The sequence below is a fragment of the Pristis pectinata genome, chromosome 7 (genome assembly GCF_009764475.1).
Source record: "Pristis pectinata isolate sPriPec2 chromosome 7, sPriPec2.1.pri, whole genome shotgun sequence".
NCBI lineage: Eukaryota > Metazoa > Chordata > Chondrichthyes > Rhinopristiformes > Pristidae > Pristis > Pristis pectinata.
Window position 1 is genome coordinate 15,577,978 of NC_067411.1, and position 21,167 is coordinate 15,599,144.

Genomic DNA, 21,167 nt, shown 5'->3' on the forward strand with positions numbered 1-21,167 from the left:
CCTCAGAGTGCATATGTGCCTTTTCATTTTAATTTTGTCCTTTTCCATAACTACTTCTTCTGAACTTCATTATACTCACTATTACTTAGATTTTCTCCCAGGGAAATCTATTTCATTTTCCAAGGGCTATGTAGTGAAGGTTTACCCGAATGGTTCACTAAATAGCAGATATATTGTCTGTGCCTGTCCTCTCTTGAGTACAAAAGAATGGAAGGTGATCTCCTTGAGATGTACAACATTTTTACAGCGTTTGATAGGGCAGACACAGGTCTGTATTTTTTTTCTGGCTGGGACCATAGAATCACACAGCATGGAATCAGGGCCTTTGGCCCACCAGGTCAATACTGGCCATCAAGCACACATTTACGCCAATGCTGTACCAATCCCATTTTATTCTTCCCTTATTTCCATCAACTGTCCATAGGTTCTACCACTCACCTAGACACCAGAGGTAATTTACAGTGGCCAATTAACCTACCAACCTGTACATCTTTGAGATGTGGGAGGAAACCAGAACACCCGGAGGAATTCCACAGTGACAGAGGCTGTAATCCAACTAGAATACAGAAACTCCTCACAGTCAGCACCAGAGGTCAAGACTGAACATGGGCCACTGGAGCTGTGAAGCAGCCGCTTTAATAGCCACATCCCTGTATCTAGAATCAGAGGACACTGTCTCAAAATAAGGGATCACCCATTCAGATCTGAGATGCGAAGAAATTTCTTCACCCAGAGGATAAGGAATCTTTAAGACTCTCTTTCCCACAGCATTATGAAGGTTCAGTTGCTGAATATATTGAAAACAGAGATCTAAATGTTGAGAGATTGCATAGCTCTGAGATGCTCAGAGACCTGAATATCCTAATACATTATTCACAAAACTCTAATACTCCAGTGCAGCAAGTATTTAGGAAAGTTAACAGAATGTTATCATTTATTGCAAGGGGAATTGAATATAAAAGTAGGGAGATTATGCCTCAGTTGTATAGGGCATTGATGAGACTACATCTGGGGTAATGTGTACAGTATTATTCTCTTTATTTAAGGAAGGATATGAATGCATTGAACATTTCAGCAAAGGTTCACTAGATTGATAATTGGAATGGGCAAGTCCTCTTATAAGAAAAGATTGGACAAACTAGACTTGTATCTGTTGGATTTCAGAAGAGTAAGAGGGGAATTGATTGACACATAAGATTCTGAGGGGTCTCAACAGGATGGATGTGGATAGAATATTTCTCCTTATGGGAGAATCTAGATTGAGGAGTCACTGTTTAAAAATAAGACTTTGCCCATTCAAAGCTGGTACTTGTTGGTAGTAATCCAACCAGCTTGTACAAGCTCTCAAAACTATGCACCTCTTCTATTGCCTTGGCTAAATGTAAAAGAAGCAGGGAGATTTTCACTGTGCCTTCAACCAATGTTGCATAAAAACAGACTATTTTGTTATTTATTGTACTGCCATTTGTGTGGCTTTGTTACCTACCCACTTACAACAGTCTACTGCCAAAGTCATGGATCCTTCAGTTAGTGGGTATAGTGGTTTATCTAATGAATGCTGGTAGCAGGATTGGCAGTGAGAAATACTCCCCGGACTACAATCAGGCCGCTCCTGCTGCTTCTTATTCTTGTTTCTGTCTCTAACTGCCAGGTTTTAAGGGACTTGTTACCTTGACAACTTTGGTCCATAATTTAATCCAGACACATCCTCTGTTTTCTCTACCTCTCCATCCCTCTGCAACTTAAAATATTCTTGTTTTCTCATGTTTCTAGATCTAATCAAGGGTTCTTAACAGATTTCTCTTCCCACAGATGCTGCCTGATCCACTGAGTACTTCCTGCATTTTCTGTTTTTATTTTGGATTTCCAGCATTGGCAGTATTTTTATCCAAATACCTTTGCTGTAGCTCTAATAAAACTTTCTTTCTTTTTGATGCCTTCCAAAGACTCCTCCATTAGCACAAAAGAGAATAAGGTACAATTTTAAAATGTGGCCAAGATGAAGACAAGTTAAAAATTGGACTCAGCTGTCAATCAAACAAAGATAAGATAAGATGAGATTTCTTCATTAGTCACATGTACATCAAAACACACAGTGAAATGCATCTTTTGTGTAGTGTTCTGAAGCAGCCCACAAGTGTTGCCACACTTCTGGCGCCAACATAGCATGCCCTCAACTTCCTAACCCCTACGTCTTTGGAATGTGGGAGGAAACCGGAGTACCTGGAGGAAACCCACGCCGTCATGGGGAGAACATACAAACTTTTTACAGACAGTGGCCGGAATTGAACCCAGGTCACTGGCGCTGTAATAGTGTTATGCTGACCACTACACTACCGTGCCTGCCCAAATTCAAATAATCTCATGAGATTTTGGTATTTGAATGGTCTGAGTGTGTCTTAGGTATGTGCTTACCTCTTAGTCATTGAAATCTCAGGTGATATATGTAAATATCGTGTCCCTATCAGAATAATGTAATAACACCACGATCAATAGTATATTTAAAAAGTGCAATAAATAATGATCTAAAAATATATCTTATTATATAAATCATATAAATCATCATGTCACTCTCTATGTTTTTTTTCACTTTACTTTTATGTTGCCATTATATTTTACCTTGTTTAATTTATTACTGGATAATGCAAATTCTTAAAACAAGAATCACCTGTGAATTAATTGCAGTCCGGTGACCAAATTCTGAGCTTTGAAGAAAAGCTAACCATTAGTTAGACCAAGATAAGAGTCAGCAAACAAATTAACAGATTGTACCATGGACAAATTATCATAATGGCTTTACACAGTATGCAACATGTACCGATGTCGGCCTCAGAAACAAGGAAGACCCACATTAAAGAAATGACTCTTCATTCAGGCAGGAAGAGCAGTTTCTATTCTAATTTGACCCGACTTTGACTTTTGACTTTGATTTTGATTGAATTAGCTCTTATAGGAACAAAGGTTACCATATAAATGAATGAAGAGGGACTGCAAAGGCCCTATAAGTTATATTGATTCAGCATCTATTCTCTTAAGAGAGAGAAGGCCCATACTCTTGGGTGAAGCTGAATCAGTCACTAGTCTTGGTGGAAAAACAGTTACCCAATCATGCCCACTTTTTGAGGGATCCCACTGAAATCCTAGTTTTATTATAACTTCACCCAGTCTGGGCAAATGAAGAACATTGATCAGGTCCCTGTACATGGTAGAGATGTTTTGAGAACTGTTCTCTACCCATAGACATAGAACATAGAACAGTACAGCACAGGAACAGGTCCTTCGGATCACAATGTTGTGCCAAACCAATTACATTGGTAATAAAATGCCCAACTAAACTAATCCCTTCCATCTACACAATATCCTACCATCCTACTATTTCCCTCACATTCATGTGCCTATCTAAGAGCTTCTAAGAATGCCCCTATCATATTTGCCTCCACCACCACCTCAGGCAATGCTTATATCACTTTTGTTTCATGTGGACAAAAGCAATATGGTTGATCTAATTATAGGTCTAGTGTAACATTATTCTGGGCTTTTGCCTACATGGCTCTATCCAAGTCTCCCATTTCATGTACAGATTATCCACTGTGTGATAATTCACCTGACCCCAGGCCTAAATTTGCCAGAACCCTCACAACGGTCTTGGCACTTTCATAAATATTTCACAGATTGATCTGTTCCATGCTATACTTTGCTCCCTCCCTGTGCAAGATCTAGAGGCTGAGAAACACAGATTTTCTGCTCCCTTAATGATAATGATTAGCTTTGTGACACTCAGTGATTCTGAGGTGTGGACAACCTACAACAGCCATCTCAAAGCACTGGTAAATACCGCCAATGTTGCAATTGCAAAATCCCCCAAATTCATTGAGAGGATAAGCGAACCTATGTCTGTGTCCTCACCAAGTTTGGAATTCCCAGTATCAAGGTCCTAATCACTCTTTGTGCTGGCCACATTGTTTGAATGCTAGACATCAGACTCCCAAAGTAGACACTTTATTTCCAGCTATGTAATGGGAGGAGCTTAGAAGATGGACAGAGAAAAGGATTCATGCTTGTGCTTAAAGCTTCCATGAAGAATTGCAACATCTCCACTGATTCCTGGGAACCTCTGGCCCATAACCATTCAAGGTGGAGAGGGAGCATTTGGGATGGTATTGAGATCCTCAAGACCATCATGAGGAGCACACAGAAGCCCTGCATAAGTAGTGGAAGGAGTGCACTACCTCACAAACTAGTGAAAGCCACCTCCTGCCCCATGTGTGGAAGAGTTTGCAGTTCCCAACATGGTCACATTAACCACCTCAGAACCCACATCACCAAAGTGGAGGCAAGCCATCCTCCAACCTGGGGGTGGAACTGCTAAAGAAGAAGGCTTCCATGATATTAATGTCCAAGACTTCACCTTTAATGTTCAGTTCTTTCTTATGTCTTGATGGCAAGAACAGAACACCATGTGGTCTGACTATTTCACTATCCACTTTGTGAATGATTTCATCTGACCTGTAGATTGCTGCTTTGACTATTTGGTTGAATTTGACAAAGCTGTGCTCCCCGTAGTATTCACCTTGGTACCTGATTTTGTAAACCGTCATGTGAGACCAAGTGGAGGATTACCCGATTATAGCTCACTAATTGTTGTTCTATTCTCCTTGCCTGGATTGTGCATTAAGTCAGCTAAACCCTGTGGAACTCTTTCAATTTCATTGTTATTTATACTGACATGATTTATTCAGTCAATGTTTGCCATCAGGTCTCAGAAAAACTACAGCACAATTCAGGACCTTTGGCCCACAAAGCTATGCCGAACATGTCCCTACCCTAGAAATTACTAGGCTTACCCATAACCCTCTATTTTATTCAGCTCCATGTACCTATCTAACAGTCTCTTGAAAGACCCTATCGTATCAGCCTCCACCACCATTTCCGGCAGCCCATTCCATGCACTCACCACTCTCTGAGTAAAAAACTTACCCCTGACATCTCCTCTATATCTACTCCCCAGCACCTTAAACCTATGTCCTCTTGTGGCCACCATTTCAACCCTGGGGAAAAGCCTCTGACTATCTACTCGATCAATACCTCTCATCATCTTATACACCTCTGTCAGGACCCCCCTCATCCTCTGTTTCTCCAAGGAGAAAAGGCCGAGTTCCCTCAGCCTGCTTTCATAAGGCATGCTCCGCATTCCAGGCAGCATCCTTGTAAATCTCCTCTGTACCCTATCTATGGCTTCCACATTTTTCCTGTAGTGAGGCAATCAGAACTGAGCACAATACTCCAAATGGGGTCTGACCAGGGACCTATATAGCCGCAACAAGACCTCTCGACTCCTAAATTCAATTCCCTGATTGATGAAGGACAATACACCATATGCCTTCTAAACCACAGAGTCAACCTGCGCAGCTGCTTTGAGCGTCCTATTGACTCGGACCCCAAGATCCCTCTTATCCTCCACACTGCCAAGAGTCCTACCATTAATACTATATTCTGCCAACATATTTGACCTACCAAAATGAACCACTTCACACTTATCTGGGTTGAACTGCATCTGCCACTTCTCAGCCCAACTTTGCACCCTATCTATGTCCCTCTGTAAACTCTGACAGCCCTCCAAACTATCCACAACACCCCCAACCTTCGTGTCATCCGCAAACTTACTAACCCACCCCTCCACTTCCTCATCCAGGTCGTTTATAAAAATCACAAAGGGTAAGAGTCCCAGTACAGACCCCTGAGGTACACCACTGGTCACCGACCTCCACTCAGAATACGACCCCTCCCTTCAACAACCACTCTTGTCCTTCTGTGGGCCAGCCAGTTCTGGATCCACACTGCAATGTCCCCTTGGATCCCAAGTCTCCTCACCTTCTCCATAAGCCTTGCATGGGGTACCTTATCAATACCTTGATGAAATCTATATACACTACATCTACTGCTCTCCCTTCATTGATGGGTTTAGTCACATCCTCAAAAAATTCAATCAGGCTCATAAGGCAGGACCTGCCCTTGACAAAGCCATGCTGACTATTCCTAATCATATTATACCTCTCCAAATGTTCATAAATCCTGCCTCTCAGGATCTTCTCCATCAGCTTACCAACAACTGAGGTAAGCCTCACCGGTCTATAATTCCCTGGGCTATCCCTGCTCCCCTTCTTGAATAAGGGAACAACATCCGCAACCCTCCAATCTTCCGGAACCTCTCCCGTCTCCATCGACGATGCAAAAATCATCGTCAGAAGCTCCGCAATCTCCTCCCTTGCCTCCCACAGCAAGCTGGGGTACACCCCATCCGGTCCCAGTGACTTATCTAACTTGACGCTTTCCAAAAGTTTCAGAACCACCTCTTTTCTAATATCTACATGCTCAAGCTTTTCAGGCCGCTGCAGGTCCCCACTACAATCCCCTAGATCCTTTTCCGTAGTGAATACTGACATAATGTATTCATTAAGTACCTCCGCTATTTCTTCTGGATCCATACACACTTTCCCACCACTGCACTAGATAGGCCCTATCCCTTCGCATCTCATCTTCTTACGCTTCACATACTTGTAGAATGCCTTGGGGTTTTCTTTAATCCTGCCCGCCAAGGTCTTCTCATGTCCTTTTATGGCTCTCCTAATCTCTTTCTTAAGTTCCTTCCTTTTAGCCTTGTACTCTTCCCGATCTCTAACATTACCTAGCTCTGTACCTTTTGTATGCTTTTCTTTTCCCTTTGACTAGATTTATTATAGCCTTCATACACCACGGTTCCTGTATCCTCTCATGACTCCCCTGTCTCATCGGAACATGTTTATGCAGAACTCCACACAAATACTCCCTGAATATTTGCCACATATCTTCCGTACTTTTCCCAGAGAACATCTGTTCCCAATTTAATCTTCCAATTTCCTGCCTGAGAGCCTCATAATTCCCTTTACTCCAAGTAAACACCTTTCTAGTCTGTCTGTTCCTATCTCTCTCCAGTGCTAATGTAAAGGAGATAGAATTATGATCACTATCACCAAAATGTTCACCCACTGAGAGATCTGACACCTGACCAGGTTCATTTCCCAATATCAAATCAAGCACAGCCTCTCCTCTTGTAGGTCTATCTACATACTGTGTCAAGAACCCTTCCTGAACACACCTAACAAACTCCACCCCATCTAAACCACTCACTGTCTGGAGATGCCAGTCGATGTTTGGGAAATTAAAATCCCCCATCACAACAACTCTGTTATTCTCACACCTTTCTAGGATCTGCTTCCCTATCTGCTCCTCAATAACCCTGTCACGATTGGGTGGCCTATAAAAAATGCCCAGTAAAGTTATCGACCCCTTCCTGTTCCTAACCTCCACCCACAGAGACTCCGTAGACAATCCCTCCATGACGTCCACCTTTTCCGCAGCCGTGACACTATCTCTGATCAACAGTGCCACTCCCCCACCTCTTTTGCCTTCTTCCCTGTCCTTCCTGAAACATCTAAAACCCGGCACTTGAATCAACCATTCCAGCCCCAGAGCCATCCAAGTCTCCATAATGGCCACCACATCATATCTCCAAGTATCGATCCAAGCTCTAAGCTCATCCGCCTTGTTCACAATACTCCTTGCGTTAAACTAGATACATCTCAAGCCTGTCCGAACACTTCCCTTCTCTATCACCTGCCTATGGTACTTACTCGTAGCTTCCTCTATCTGAGAGCCAAACACCTCTTCCCCAGTCTCTCCAGTACGGATCCCACCTCCCAACAATTCAAGTTTAAACTCTCCCCAGCAGCCTTAGCAAACCTCCCCGCCAGTATGTTGGTCCCCCTGGGATTCAAGTGCAACCTGTCCTCTTTGAACAGGTCATACCTGCCCCAAAAGAGGCCCCAATGATCCAGAAAACTGAATCCCTGCTCCTTACTCCAGTCCCTCAACAACGCATTTAACCTCCTCTTCATTCTGTTCCTATACCCACTGTCGCTTAGCACAGGCAGTAATCTGAAAATTACTACCTTTGAGGTCCTGCTTCTCAACTTCCTTCTTAATTCTCTATAGTTTCTTCTACTATTCCGATTGTTGTGCTGATCCCACTTAAGAGTATTCACTTCCAATGAGATGTGATCCTGACAATGTATATGATTCAGGGCCAGAGTGAAGGATTAGCTGCTGGGAACTTATTTCTTCTGCCTGGAGAGCTGAGAACTAAGGACAATTGGCTCAAAGTTTGAGGTTGGCAGTTTATGATAGGGATAAGGAAAGAAGCTTGTGGATGCTCAGTCATTGACTACGCTGGTGGGTGTGAACTCACAGACACCAAACGAATCAACGGAGATGAGAGCGTGCATGAGAAAGAGAATGAGCCATTAACTTACTGGATGGCAGAGCAGACTCAATGGACATGTCACCGATTCCCTTTGCTTATATTCTTACTTTGTGGAGAAGTAGAAAGAAGAAGAGTTCATGGGGAATGGACTTTATCATTTGTTAAGTGAGATATGTTCCGCTCACCCACGTGGATGAAGGCCACTTTTACTGCACAGAGAAGTGATCCAGCAAACATGGACTAGAAATGGCAACTTGGAGGTAAATTTGTCTCAGAGCAATGGGAGGCATTTCAGAAGGGGCTCAGAGTAAACATGTTATCACAAAACACAGGAAGAGTGAGTAAGTAGTTACACAGTCATGAAAGCTTTCCAAATTACAGGCTAGACTTTTTGAGGAAAGAGCACAAATGTACAAGTCAAGGTTGTATTTACTCTTTGAAAGAGGACCTGGGTGATATCCCTTAAAAAATGGTAACAAGACCTGATGCAGATCACTTGCACTGACACTATGACTCAAGTAAAAGCCGTCTCTTTCACTAGTATCATTGGTGGCGGCTGGTTTCATGCTATCGAGTTTAATACCTACCTTCAAGTAAGATTTCCTGTTATTTTACCTGATATACTCTAGATATTTATGATGAACTGAACGGGATATGACTTTCAAAAATACACTTCTGATATAACTGCAAATAAATCATTTCAGATCTGTTGAAGGATTTAATAAAACACTCAGCAAAGGACTAATGAGACAGTCAATGTTTAACTCTGATGCTCTGTCCAATATTTAGAATAACTATTTTAATAATTAAAACATTTTAGCACAGCTCATTATGTCTGTTATGCAAATAAAACCCCTTCCCCATTTGTTAAATATTCAAAATGAGAGGAAGCAGAACGAATCTGCAAAGACCGTGTATGATGAAGTGACACTTTGTGCAAAATCTTGACAATGTCATTTTCACGTGGAGTTTAACACACTTATCCTTATGCCTAATTGGGTGCAGCATGTGAGTTGACTGACTCTTTCACAACATGCCAGATATTTCACTAAAATTGGATACAGAATGTGGCTGACTTTCTAGACGAAACATTTATCAAAGGTGATGTGTGTTATTGTAACTTGGTTTAGTTATGCCTTTAACCCACAAATAATATCAATTTTACTCAAATTTTAGTCAAATTTCAAGAAAACCTATAGCAGATTCCATAATTCTGGAAATTTGAAGAGTGAAAATGATCGATGGCAAGCTTACATTGAATCAATTATATGCGCTTGACTTTGCCCCATTGATGTTAAGGAGCCAGATTTAGTGGGGATAACAGAAACAAGGGAATGTGATAGAACATAGAACAGTACAGCACAGGAACAGGCCCTTCGGTCCACGATGTTGTGCTGAACTAATTAAAATAGTAATTAAACACCTAACTAAACTATTCCCTTCTGCCCACACAAGGTCCATATCCCTCCATTCTCTGCACATTCATGTAACTATCTCAAAGCCTCTTAAACATCTCTATCATATTTGCCTCCACTACCACCCCTTACAATGCATTCCAGGCAACCACCACTCTTTGTGTAAAACAATCTTGCCCCACAAATCACCTTTGAACTTACCTTCTCTCACTTTAAATGTATGAACTCTAGTATTAGACATTTCAACCTTGGGAAAAATATGCCAACTGTCTATTCTATCTATGTCTCTCATAATCTTATAAACCTCCATCAGATCTCTCCCCAGCCTCTGCAGCTCCAGAGAAAACAACTCAAATTCATCCAACCTCTCCTTATAGCACATGCCCTCTAATCCAGGCAGCATCCTGCAAAGGTGATAAAAGGAGAACATGGGATAGAATATACATGCAGATTGACATGCATATTGGTTTTCTCAGCCATGCTGAGATTTATGTCAATCACGTAGTAAGGAAAGAGAGGAAGAGAAAGAAGTGTGAGAATTGACCTGTGATATGAAATAATCATCATTAGAGATTTCAACTCAAAATAAACTGTCAAGCAGATATAAGAAAAGCTGAAAAAGTAATTAAGATTTTGCAGTGTGTTCAGGATTTCTTTGTTATCTAGTTCATGTTTTGAAGCCCTGGATGCTGTCTGCCATTTATATAACTGGGCCAGATACATAAAAAGAGTAAAATGTTCCACAAAGAGATAAAAAATAAAAGGAAAAGTGAAGTTTGTAACAGGGCCATTTCGGGATGGACAAGGTAAACTCACAAATAGTGGGAATGAAATGGCAGAAAAATTAAACTGTTATTTGATTTAAGATGACCAACAACGAAAACATGACAATAGAAGATGAGATGAAAAAGATTAAACGGCAGTTGTGCTCGATAAAGGGAGATAATTCATAACCAAAGCGCTGAAAACTCCTGGATTGCATCCATTCACTTAAGAAGAAATTAGCAAGGAGATAAAGAAAGCTCAGTTGTGCTGGAAGACTTGTTAATGGTGATTTTTACTTCTCCTGCATTTAGAGGGAGCCAGCACAATTCCAGGGAATTATAGAACAATTATCGTGATGTCAGTAGCAGGAAAATTAATGAAAAGTGGGCCTACATTTCCAAAATTGTGAGACATCGATCAAATCAGGAATTCAGGAGAAGCATCTTTTCCAAGGGATTGACTGATTGGAGAGTGAAACCAAGCATAAGATTGAGCTGTGAGGAAAACAGCATAAATGCTTTTCGGTGAAGACAGGTGAGGAACAGGGATGAAGAAAATGACTCAGGTAGAGCTAGATAAGATGGGGTGGTGGGAATGTTGGGTGGAACACTGGCATCCGCACAAAGCAGTTTGGTCAAATGCTTTGGTCCAGTTATCTAAATTCAGTAAAATACTGAATTCAGTTTTGCTGTGAGTCTATTAACACAGACAGGTTTCAATATTTTTGTGCACTTAACAGTGATTCAAGACACAAAAGACTGCAGATGCTGGAATCTGGAGCAACAAACAATCTTCCAGAGAAACCCAGTGAGCTGAGCAGCATCTGTGGGGGTAAGGAAATTGATGACATTTCAGGTCAAAACCCTGCGTCAGTATTCCAATCCAAGCGTTGATTCCTTTTCCCCCACAGATGCTGCTTAACCCGTGGAGTTGCTCCAGAAGATTGTTGCTAACAGTGAATCAAAATGTCTTTACTAAAAATCCCAGAGGGGTATGTAAGGACATACCATCCCCTTTCCTACCTAATATCCAAACATATTAAAACATATGTATGCATGCTTTTTAAACTATTAATTTACAGAATGAACTGTACCTATACAACAAAGCATAGGTACAGTTCATGTTTTTAACATGCAGTATAACTTTCCAAGAACATTCCTGGATACTCCACTGCTGAAAGAACAACTCCTTCTTGTTAAATTACTCAGTACGGTTAAAATGGATTTGCATGCCATGCACAATGTAACAATGTCTCATCATCAGGACTGTGACACCCAGAGAAATTGTTAAGATGTCTTCTTTTACCTCCAGTTGTGGACTCATGAAGTCATAATAGTTTACAGCTCAGAAGTTCTTTCTGCTTTTGAAGTACACTGGAACTTTGTTAGGTTAGCCTTATGTTAAACCTGTTGTACTACTTTCTATCTGTAGCCCAATATCTTCTTCTGCTTCTTGACTTTAGTTTAAACTGCAAAAGTCTTTGGCTCAATTAGCTGGCCTGTGATATGAAAAATAGTACCGCCAAATATCGCTGAGCTGTCTTCATAGATAAAACAATGCTATGTGCTTTCCTGATGCTATTTTTTGTGTTTTGGTCAATATCATGGAGTGTGACCATATTGATCATTACAGTTGGAACAAGGACTTTGTATACTATTTGTTCTTTCTATATGGAACAATTGTTCTGACAATTGCTGCTATGTTGAGATTCATTGCAACCAACAAAGTTCTATGTGAAATTCCAATTGCCTTCTTCATAACAAGAACAATAGGCACAATGGTGCAATTCTTCAAAGCTGAAACAGTGTACTCAGGTGAGATGACCATGTTCTGCTTGATATAGAGAACAATGATATACGTAAGGCGGCTCTGGAGTGTTCAGTACTTAAATAATATTACTGTGTTGTACCTCAAACCTCAAACAATGGACCTGGCAATATTTTTAAGCCAGACTGCTCAAAGCAAATAAATGTTTTGCACTATTATCATGCTTCTTTATACAGCTAGAGGGATCACAAGAGGAATTGTATTGTTCTTCATGGAGCAGTTTTCTTCTTTGGAAACATGGCTTCAGTGTCTTTGTATAGAACAGGTAACCTTGCATTATTGTTCATTGTGGTTGAAGGATTGAGTTTGCAGCATTGCCACATTGTTCAGAGCTCTGGTTTCATGCCAGCTTCTCACCTCAGAGTCAGGAGGCAATGAGTTCAAGTTCCATTTCAGACTCTTGAACACATAATAGGCTGGCATTCCAGTGCAACACTACAAAAACATTGCAATGTTGGAGATGCCATCATTTGTATGAAAAATAAAACTAGGTCTCTCTTTGCTCCTTCAGTTGAGGTTAATAGTCCTTTGAAGGGATATATTTCAATAAAGTGAATGGAGTTACTCCCTGATGGCCTGACCAGTATATATCACTAAACCTTCTGCTTTGAAAAGAAGATTATATCATTAATTAAGACTATCCCATGCATAAATTACACCTCCATATAAACAGTATATAGATCTATATATAGATCTATGCATTCATTTACCAAAAATTATACAAGTGAATACTATATAGAGGTATCTCATTAATGGTAGTGAATGCATAGATTTGGATGGTGCAAGATAAATTTGCGTGCTTTTATTCGCCAATCTTTCATTGTTCAAATAATGTCACACCAACTGTATATGTGCTGCTTTAGAGTTGATGATGATCCTGGGAGCTGGTTTTATATGACCACAGGGGGCATGGTAGTGTAGTGGTTAGCATAACGCTATTACAGTGCCAGCAACCCGTGTTCAATTCCCGCCGCTGTCTGTAAGGAGTTTGTACATTCTCCCCATGTCTGCGTGGGTTTCCTCCAGGTGCTCCGGTTTCCTCCCACATTTCAAAGACATGCAGGTTAGGAAGTTGTGGGCATGCTATGTTGGCGCCGGAAGTGTGGCGACACTTGCGGGCTGCCCCCCAGAACCTTCTACGGAAAAGATGCATTTCACTGTGTGTTTTGATGTGTTACATGTGACTAATAAAGATGTCTTATCTTATCTTATCTTACCTCATCTGACCCTTTTCATTGAAGCTCTGGACAGCTGTTAAAGGCTGTTGGAAAATAGGTTCTGCTCGTTCTACCAACTCTTCAGTTCTGAAACTATTTTGGGAATGTTTGATCTTGTACTGCCCTCAAGACAGATTGTATCTTCTTGCATCTTTGTGGTTCTCAGCCCTGGTCTCTTACATTGGCCTGGTCAGCTCCATTTATGTCCTTTGCCAGCGACAATCCCACTTTGTCCTGGGTGTACATTATGTTACTCATTCATATATCAGAGACAGTTTATTCCTGATTTTAGGAATCTCTGTTCCAGCCCCTCACTATCTATAGGCACTGGTCCTATAAGGATCAGGCTGGAGTTGTGGGTGGAGGTGATTCATCTCTTGCCAGTTACCATGGAGTTCCGAACATTAGTCCACAAACCAACATACCCAGGCCAATACATTTCATCACATTTTCTGAAGAGTTGTGGTAATCCTACACCAGCAGAGCTGGGCATTTTAGACGACTTGGGATCATGATAATGTAATCTCTATCTTAATATTGTAACTGATCACAGTCTGATGGTGTGGCTACTATCTACACAGAATTCACTATACATAAAACTCCACAATAAATGATATTTCAATTCTTACTGCCCTCTGAAGTGACCAAGCAAGACATTCCTCCATTCAATTCAAACCCAGATGTGAATGGTAAATAAATGCTTGCCTGGATAGTAACACACCTCTTCTGTGAATGAATGAGAAGTATGTTGGTTGAATTCCATTTCAGAAACTCAAAGCACATATCTATTGATTCACTTTTCTGGGATCTGGGCATGGCTTTCAAAGCCAGGATTAATTGCCCATCCCTAATTGCCCTTGAGAAGGTGGTGGTGAGCCACCTTGCTGAACCACTGGTGAAGGTGCTCCTACAGTGTTGCTGGCAAGGGAATTCCAGGATTTAGACCCTGTGGTAATGGAGGTTGAGCAAAATATTTCCAAGTCAGGATAGTGAGTGACTTGGAGGAAAACCAGCAGGTTGTGGTATTCCCATTCTCCTACCATGCCTAATTGTTAGGGCCTCAGCTTTGTAAGCTGATGTCAGAGTAGCCTAGGGGAGTAAATAGAGTCCATTCTGCAGATGAAGTACACTGCAACAACTGTGTACCAGTGGTGTAGAAATGAATGTTTAAGGTAGTGGATGAGGTGCCAGTTTCCTTTTTTCTGGATGGGGTTGAGTTTCTTGAGAGGTGTTGGAATATACTTTACCACATTTCTGTTAATACATGACAGAGGATATATTTCTACTGTATTAATTCTAAATTATAAATGGTTCATATATTTCACTAAAATACCTCCCCCTCCTCCTATTTTAACAGAGATGATCACCTATGTATTTCAAGGCCAGAAATATTAATGTTGGAGTTCTTCAGAGAAATGACACTTCAGACACAGTGGTTACACAGTATCATCCATGCTAGATTACAGCTTTGTTCGAGAGGTTTATGAATTCAGTCCCACTACAAACGTAGGTGAACTACTGAGTGGTACAACTGTTATCACTGTCTGCATCGTTTCTGTAATACACATTCACAGCAACATTTATCTGCACAAGCAGGAGCCCCACACACCATTTAATCTCTCATCTATTCCAGTTCATTTGCACCACACTACTCTTCTCAACAAAGTGTCTGGTTCCAATTTAAAATTGCTCCTGATGTCACGTGGAATATTTTATTTCTCCAGTGCACTGAACTGGTTGACTGGAAGACAGTTAATATTTTGATGCCATTAAACATAATAGGGATACCCTCATTCACTTTTATCTCAGGTATCTTTTGTTGAATATGAAGTTGTTCCTCGAGAAATAAAAGACTGCAGATGCTGGAATCTAGATGAAAAACACTAAGATGCTGGAGGAACTCAGCAGGCCGGGCAGCATCCGTGGAGAAAAGCAGGCGGTCAATGTTTCGGGTCAGGATCCTTCTTCAGAACTGAAGATAGGAAAAGGGGAAGCCCAATATATAGGAGGAAAAATCAGAGCAGTGATAGGTGGACAAAAGAGGGGAGGCGGGGTGGGTACAAGGTGGCGATAGGTAGATGCAGGTAAGAGATAGTGATAGGCAGGTGCGGGGGAGGAGGGGAGAGCAGATCCACCGGGGGTGGGTCAAAGGTAAGGTGAGAAAGGAAAAAAAATGGAGGGGTAGAAAAAAGAGAGATAGGCTAGGAAAGGGACGAAGAGAAGGAGCATGGTGGAGGGGTGGTGTTGTGGGGAAGGGGTGTGGGGATTACTTAAATTGGGAGAATTCAATGTTCATGTTGTTAGGCTGCAAGGTTCCAAGATGGAAAATGAGGTGCTGTTCCTCCAGTTTGCTTTTGGAATTCTCCTGGCAGTGGAGGAGGCTGAGGACTGACATATCTGGTATACTGTGGGAGGGGGAGTTGAAGTGACTGGCAACAGGGGGATGCAGATCGCGGTTACGGACAGAGCGCAGGTGTTCTGCGAAAAGGTCACCTAGTCTGTGTTTGGTCTCACCAATGTAGCCAATGAAGTTGTTCCTATTTTTTGTTAAATTCTCCTTTAATTCCTGTAATCAATGATCCAGGAAGTATATGTTATGCCTTGACTCTTCAGTTGAGGCAAGCAAAGATTGAGGTGACAATTTCTGGAGCCCTCAGGTAAATCTGAAGTATCTTTTTGACTTCTTGTCCAAGCAATCCTAGATTTTCTGTTTGTATGTAAACATGTTTTCCAGAGTGTTATGGAAACACCTGTTTTCTATAATGACAAGAAGACCTATGGAAACTGTGGAATTGAAATAGGCTCCATGATGGATGGACAATCAGCACAACATACTTATTGTGTTCATATACCTAAAGATGACATATACCTTTTTTGATAGCATTGATACATGAGTTAACATATTTGTTTGGAACATGAAAGGACTCTGGTTTCTTCAAGATCTGCAATGGACCTATAGACAGGTAAAAACATCAGAAAATGTAATGGAAAAGGAATTATATTTTCCCTTCTACCCTTGTGGTCCCCTGACTTATCCACCAGAGTATCTAGCACCAATTTATCCGTCCATGACCATAACAGTGAGGCCTCAGTGTAAACAGATGCCCGTGCTGAGTTCACCCTGTACTGGGCTGGCCCAGCTTTGCTCTTAAACTGGGAGAGAGCCACCCAGTGGAAGACTGCACATGACAACCTACCTGAAAACCAGGAAAAGTGTGAGTTCATCCATTTGGGTTAAAAAAAAGTATTTCTTTAAATGAGAGATTGAAAAGTGTTAAGTTGCAGAAGGAGATGTCCATTATATATCCACAGGTTAAGCATGCTAGTTCAGCAAGCAATTAGGAAGGCAGATAATATGTTGACTGTTCTTATGAGATGATTTTAGTCCAAGAGTAAAGATATCTTACTGAAATTATAGAGAAGCCTGTTGACATCACACCTGGAATATTGTGAACTAGTCTAGTCTATGAACCTAAGGAAGGAAATACTGTGATGGAGGGAGTCCAATGCAGGTTGACCATTTTGATTCATGGGATGTGGCAATTGGCCTATGAGATGAGATTAAACAGATTGGTCCAATATTCTCTAGAATGTGGAAGAAAGAGAGGAGATCTTGCTGAATCGGAAAGAATAAGAGGAGATCTCATTGAAACATACAACATTCTTCAGGGGTTTTACAGGCTGATGCAGGGGTAATCCCTCCCCTGGCATGAGTATTTAGAACTAGGCATCACAAAAGGTTATGCTAAAAAGTCACTGACAAAAACACTCCAGGTATATTTCTAGGTTCCGCATGCTGTAATATTTCCCAGTCATCAACTCCCTCACCCCAATCACTCACTCCCATACATGTCTGCACATTAAGATGCCACCTCGCAAGATGCACTCATTCAGATTTCATGAAAAAAAGGTCCTGCATTTATACTGAGATATTGTTGCGCCGAAAATCCCAAGTGCTGACCTGATGAGTATTTCCTGTATTTCTGTTTTATATGGTGGATTTCACATGCCATTGAAGCCAGCTACTGCAGTAATTTGGTAAATCTGGCTGTCATTTTACACACAGCAAGAGCAATGTGATAATGACCTGACAACCTTTTTTGGTAATATTGAGTGAGGAATAAATATTGGCGAGAACACTTGGAATAGGTCCCTTGTTCTTCTTCAAAATGGCAAAATGGAACCATGTTATCTTTTGTATGAACACATGAATTAGGAACAGAAGTAGGCCACTCAGTTGCTCAAGCTCTGTCATATATTCACCTCCATATGAATAAGGAGCCAGAGTAGACCACTCGGCCCCTCAAGCCTGTTCTGCTATTTAATAAGATCATGGCCAATCTGATTATAACCCCAGTTCCTTTTCTTGTAGACTCATGGCACCATTTCATCTCTTGTTTATCAGGTGAGTATCTACCTTTGCCTTAAAAAAAAATTTAAAGATCCTGCTTCCTTCATCATATGAGGAACATAGAACAGTACAGCACAGTACAGGTCTTTCAGCCCACGATGCAGTGTCAACATTTTATCCTGCTTTAATATATATCTAACCCTTCCCTCCCACATTGCCCTCCATTTCTCTATCATTCATGTGGCTATCCAAGAGTTAAATGTCCTTAATGTATCTGCCCCCACAACCTGTGCCAGCAGTGTGTTCCACACACCCACCACTCTCTGTGTAAAATACTTTCCTCTGACATCCCCCTTATATCTTCCTCTAATCAGCTTAAAATTATACCCCCTCTTGTCAGCCATTGTCACCCTGGGAAAAAGTTTGGGAAGAGAGTTTCAAAGACTCATCTCAGTGAGTGATTTTTTTTCTTTGGCTCACCTGTGTGTTAAATAGTGCCTCTGGTTTTTTAGACAGTGATTCCTATTTTTGTAGTTCTACAAGAGAAAGCATCCCTTCCACATCCACCCTGTCAAGAACCCTCAGTATCTTATATGTTTCATTCAAGTCTTCTCTCACTTTTCTAACTTTTTTTCTAACCTTTTTTTAGTAATATTGAGTGAGGAATAAATATTGGCCAGAACACCTGGGTAAGCCTAACCTGCCCAAACTCTCCACATAAGGTAACTTACAAGTATCGGTATAGCAAATATTAAAGCATCAGCCTAGACTAGGTGTCTGAAATAGGATTTGAATCCAATCCAGATTTAGAGATGGCCCATCAGGGGGACACTCATTCACCTTCTTCTGATCAGCCTCCTATTGATCCTCCAAAGTAATACTGAACTCTCTATAAAACTCAGCATCCTATCAGAATCTATAAGCAGTTGTATTGCCACTGGTGATCCAGGCGGTGCTCTCCTACGTTGGCACAAATAGACTGCTGAATAGCAGGAGGCACATCTACGCCAGCTTGGCATCTGACATAATCTGTTGTGGGTTCAGACTGGAGCTTATTCCCAAATGGCTTGTAATGATTCAAGATTCAAGATTTACTTTATTGTCATTTCTCTGAGTATTTACATACACAAAAAAAACGAAATGCTGTTTCTCACCAGCTCATATCAGTACAACAAAAAGAACAGTGATAAATATCTAAAATGGTCTATAAAAACATCTCTAAAACAAAACTAAAAACATATCAACACCACAAATTCATATCTGTTAAAGTGCGTTTATGTATTAATAAGTGCTTATTCAGCTCGAGATGAAGTTCAACATATCAGGTAACTAACTATCAGACTGTTTCTGTATTGATGTGAGTGTGTACGTGTGTGTGGAGGGAGAGCTTGTCAGTGGAAGCGGAAGGGGGCACAGTCCATTTATGATCCTGACTGCTTGTGGGAAAAAATTGTTCAGCATCCTACTAGATCTAGAGCAGATGCTCCTGTACCTCTTCCCCAACGGGAGGAGGGAAAACAGGTCGTGAGAAGGGTGATGAAAGTCCTTAATGATGGCCGTAGCTCTGCAAACGCAGCGTTGCTGATAGATCTCCATCAAAAAGGGGAGAGGGGCACCAATGATTCTGCGAGCTGTCTTCACCATCCTATTGAGCTGCTGTTGTTCATAGGCCTTGCAGCTACCAAACCAGGAGGTGAGGCAGTAGGTCAGGATGCTTTCAATGGTGCCCCTGTAAAAAGTGATGAGGTGTGGAATAGGGAGGCCTGCCTTTCTGAGTCTCCGGAGGGAGTAAAGCCACTGCTGGGCTTTTTTAACGATGGCTGCAGTGTTAATAGTGGATCATCCACTAGGTGAACCCCCAGGAACTTAATGTTGCTGACCCTCTCCACAGCAGCACCATCAATAGTCAGTGGTGTATGATCAATCTTGCCAGCCCTCCTGAAATCAATCACCATCTCCTTTGTTTTGTCCACATTGAGGGCGAGATTGTGGAATCTACACCATGCTGTTAGCTGCTCCACCTCCATCCTATATGCAGGCTTATCATTGTTACCAACGAGACCCACCACTGTTGTGTCATCAGCGAACTTAATGATGTAGTTGGTGCTGAATCTATCAATGCAGTCGTGCGTGAGCAGACTAAACAGTAAAGGGCTTGGGATGCAGCCTTGAGGTGAGCCTGTGCTCACTGAGATGGTTCCAGATGTATGACTGCCAACTCTAACTATCTGCTGCTGCTGCGTCAGGAAATTGAGGAGCCAAATGCAAATGCCAGTTTCCACCTCTAACAGCCTCAGCTTTTCCGCCAGCTGTTGTGGAATGATCGTGCTAAATGCTGAGCTGAAGTCAATGAAGAGGATCCTGGCGTATCTATTCTTCCCCTCCAGATGTGACAGTGTGAGGTGGAGCAAAGTGGAGATTGCATCCTCTGTGGATCGATTGACTCTATATGCAAACTGTAGGGGATCTAAGTTTGCAGATAAACAGGTCTTAATATGCTGCATGACCAATCGCTCAAAGCATTTCATTATTATTGGTGTAAGGGCCACAGAGCGGAGTCATTCAGGCAGGTTGGGTTTGACTTCTTAGGGACAGGAATAATGATGGCACTTTTGAGGCAGGTGGGTGCTACTGCCTGGCTGAGCGAGATATTAAAGATGTCTGCAAAGACATCCTTCGGCTGCTCTGCACAATCCTTTAAAACACGACCAGGACTGTTGTACGGCCCCGCAGCTTTACGTGGATTGACGCTGGCGAAGGCCTTTTTCACTCCAGCTGTAGACAGCTGAAGTACCTGGTCTCTTGATGATGGTGGAAGCATCTGTGCCTGAACGGTGTTATTTGCCTCAAAACGTGCATAAAAGACATTGTTTTTCTGGTAAAGAGGGATCATTGTGACATATCCACGGTGGGGGGGGTGGGGGGGTGGGGGGGGACTTATAGTCGGTGATTGTTTGAAATCCCTGCCACAAGCAACTAATGAAGTACAGGAACAGGTTGGTGAGCAGGAGCAAAACATGTTCAACTTTGAGTGAAAGTAGTAAAAGTAGTCGTGGTAAAACTGCACTTGATTAGTGAAGAACAATCAGGCAGTAGTGATAGAGAGGAGTGGTTTTTCCAACAGCAGGCAAGCGTGGGAGAATGGAGGGAAGGGTTGGACTGGGGACTCACCAGATGACAAATTTCACTGGCTTGTGGCCCAAACTCGCCAGTCATGTGCCATTGGGTGGCATGGTCACAAAGCATTTGATGCTACTGTCTCACAGCCCCACTTATCGTCATAAAGCTCTTAC